This window comes from Schistocerca nitens, chromosome 2 (assembly GCF_023898315.1).
Source record: "Schistocerca nitens isolate TAMUIC-IGC-003100 chromosome 2, iqSchNite1.1, whole genome shotgun sequence".
Lineage (NCBI taxonomy): Eukaryota > Metazoa > Arthropoda > Insecta > Orthoptera > Acrididae > Schistocerca > Schistocerca nitens.
Window position 1 is genome coordinate 455,815,209 of NC_064615.1, and position 4,206 is coordinate 455,819,414.

Consider the following 4,206-nt stretch of genomic DNA (forward strand, 5'->3'; position numbering starts at 1 on the left):
TTTGTTTATTTACTCCTAAAATAGTTTCAGCGACAATATCACCATCATTAGTTTTTTTTAATTGTAAAACATGCAAAAAATAGCACAGTTAGAATCATTATAAAACCTTGTTACATTATACTGTTTTGTTCCAAATATTGTGTTCTGTAAATAATTTAATAATATTTTACTTACTGTAAGTCACAGCAAGACTTTTACATATGTAAACTCTGTTTCTGGCCTATTTCCTATATTTTTGTTGCCATTTCTTCAGCATAGAGAATGTCATCTGCAACTACGTGAGTAGCAGTTAGTAAATAGGTAAGACTCACCGCTTATGTTATTCTTTGAGAACTGTTACCATTCATCTCTTATCTTCACACATCATGCGAGGGCAACACATACGAGGGAAGGGTGAACAACGGTTGTAGGATTCCAGGCTGAAAGTCACTCCTTGCGTTTTCTTAGGCAAGTGTTTACGAGGTATGGCACGTCTTTCGTCAAGTAATCACTAGTTCAGATTTTTTCTGTTGTATCCTTCTGCGATACATGCGACCATACCTGCTGTCTTTTTCGTATACTGTGGACTTCTCTAGTCTCTCAAATTCAAAATGAATCACAAACAAAATCTACAAGGACGGCGTGTTGTTTGTATTTATTTTGGATACACTAAACCAGTGGCATTATTCAGTTCCATACCACAAAGTATTAGTGAACCGTCTCTTGCGTACCTGAGTTAAAAGACGAAATGATTTCCTTGTTTCTTGAATGAAAACACGTTTCCTATACAAACTGTAACCAATCTGGCGATTCACCGGTTGTAACGCCTTCTTCAGTATGAAGCTTGTGTAATGAATTAGATCACTGTATCACGTCTCACAAAATAATTACACAGTGTATCCGGGTAAGACTGTGAAGAAATTCCACAAATCTTCTTCTGATAATATGTGTAATTAGGCGCCATCCGCGATCTAACTGATTAGGTGTGCTTGATAATCGATCCTTTGATCAGGTATGCTTGATAATGACCAAGAAGTCTTAACTGACCTGACAGTCAGAACAATTATTAAGAAAACACAGTCTGTGGAGGAAAAGCGTTCTCATACAAGCAATGTCTTACTACTTCTACGTATTTGACGCTTTTGAGTATAGGAGTAACTCACTGATAGTGTCGTGAAAGGCTGCTAAATTTCTACCTTTCGTGGCACGCAGAACATTGTATATCTCTGAGTTCAGAGCTACTATGCAGTTTTTGGAGCAATTGTAACGTTGCTAGCCCCACTGAACATGAATTTGGTGACCCTAGAAAGACGCCTTCCTTGAGACCGAAACTGAAATTGTTCTTTAAAGAAAGAAATAATACAATTGGAACTGGCTATTGTTCCAGTTATCTACAGGTACGGATCCCACCTCTTTCTCAGGGAGAAAGTAATATGAGTCTTGACTGACTGCTTGCTGCTTGGCAGGCCAAATACAATTTTCAGGTTGCCTGATAATTTCGAAAAGTTATCAGTGCTGCAAAACATAATCCCATTGGTTGTATCTAGAGGGTATAGGAATAACTATCATTGAATCTACATAGATAGCAGTAAGCGACAAACTTAAAGGGAGTTTCGGCTGAAAACGTGAGACACCTCATGACAGATAACCCTTTAAATACCCGATGTGTAAATAATACTTTCTGCCGCATCTGTACTATATACGAAATAACACTATCTTCCTGAGGTCAGCATGTGTCCCTTAAAATTGTTTCACGCTCACAACTGCTATGTTTCCATAAAAATCGATAGCGAAAGTAGCCCCAACCCCCACCGTACTTAGTAGCAGTTGTCAATATAGGACATTTAGTGCTAGTTTATTATAAGCCAGACTCTGCGTTTGTTTAATTGTAACATAAGCCCGAACACAATGCAACAGAAATACAGTTTAGGTGGATTAAGAATTGATAGATTCCAGAAGCTATCGAAACAATTTCTCAATTTTATTTAAGCCAAAGACTGTGTGATTGACGCGCAGAATCTATTATTACCAAGGAGAACGCAAGAGACAACCGATGGAATGGAAAATGGCCAAAGCACAAGCCTTTTAGAGGTAAGCGGATGGCTGTTTCCCCTTCATCTAATGCTTGCCAGACGCTGTAGCCTAACAGCCCCTATATCAGCTTAATCCTCCGACGCCACAGATAGGAAACAGTGTACATTACTCAAACTTACCCAGAATCCCTTACATTTCACAGTCTAGATAGTCCTCGAATTAATATTTTGTATCGGGTTCCTTGCGTACTCCTGAGGAACATTTTTCATCAATATAGCGCTCCGAAAACTACGTATTCAAATTCGTCATGGAGAAACTGCATTCGTTATTTGTATAGAGGTCCAGTGACATTACAAACCTGTCACATCTCTCAGGTTTTTCTGCGTGTTTGATTAAGGTCTCGATGCTTTGGCTAAGCCGTCTGAAATAAGAATCTTGAGCACCAGGATGCACCATAATTAATGGCATAAACGTATACAGCTGAAAGTACACGACACTAGAAGCCAAAAAATCTCTATAAACATGGGCTCTATAATGCTACATTAAGAGCTATGAGTACTTGTTCATCTTAGCTACTGTGAAACACATCTCTTCTACTGAAGTTCTCATAGCTCTTAACATATGCATTTTAGAGCCAATGTTTGCAGGTGATGCTGCCATTTATCGTCTTATAAAGTCATCTGATGATCAAAATAAACTGGAAAACGATTTAGACAATATATCTCTATGTTGTGAAAAGTGGCAATCGACTCTAAAGAATGTAAAAGTGTAAAATCTTCCACATGAGTACAAAAAAGAATCCACTAAATTTCAGTTACAGGATAAAACACACAGATATAAGGGTTGTAAAGTCAACTGAATACTTAGGGATTACAGTTACGAATAAGTTAAGTTGGAACGACCACATTTTCATTCAGTTTTATATTTTAATAGTTTTTAACATCTGTTTTTATATACCTCTTTGTAGAGTATTAAATGTCAACTAACCATGTATAATTATGATGCCTCCTGGATATATATTGCTCAAATCTACAAATTACACCGCTGATGATTGTTTGTTGCACATTTTCTTGGAGGTCAGTATAGTTTCGACTTTTTTTGGACAGCGATGTCCTTCTCAGAGTCTACTGCTTCAATATAAGGAAGCTCATTTATGCAAAGGAAGCGTAAACAAAAGATTGCAACATTAAACAACTCTGCCAGAAATTACTGATCCCAGTCATACTTTAAATAAAAAAATAAAATCAGTTTTTCCGTGGCTAGTTTTAAGTCGCTTCACATCTTTTGCTACCCCATGTGTCATTATGAAAGTGATACTCCCATGATATGCTGCTGCGTTACATGGAGTGGATAAGATCCTTTTCATAAGGTATTCTGTCTTACTGACCCTGCAGAACACGTCGTGATACAAAAAGATCTCACGGAATCTGTTTTCGGATTAATACAGTGAGAGGCATTCCACTGATTGCAGGTACAATTTTACAACTATACAAAACAGTAAACTGGCGGCTAAAAAACTAGAATTATTGACAATACTCAAAATCATGCGAGGTGCGAGATTTGAAATGTTTTTTCAATAATGGAGAACATTGCGCTGAAGGTGCCCTCTGAGTATAAACGAGTAGCAAAGAGCCAGCTTTTTAATTACAAAACTGAGATAATATTCCTTTGAACTTAATTTACTATCTCTTCTATGATGAAGATATAAGAGGACAGTTTTCAAGTAATAATTTTTCTACATTTATGAACGAGATATGAAGTACTGAAGTTTCATACAACCGTTTGATAAGGAAGCGTTATACAACTGCAAATATCTTGTAATTGACAAACTTATTTTTACTCTTAGGATAGCCTCTGTAAGTCCACGAAATGTCTAACTTTAAATAACTCTGCATTAATAATCCGTTATTGGATCACTATAAAACGTCTGGTGTTTGCGAGATTCTCGATACTTTGGCCAATCCGTCTGACATATAAATCTTGAACACCAGGATGCTTTCGCGGAAGACTGTTGCGCTTCCTATTCCTCAAATATATCGAATTTCTCTGCTGCGGTAACTAGTACAGGTATAGTAGCAGAAGTGGAGTATTTTCGATCTTCGCCTCCTACAATACCCTTGCTTTGAAACTGTAGTCGGGTTTTGCGGAACTGACCTGACTGGAAAGTCAATTGGAATGCTGTGGTGTGGCAAC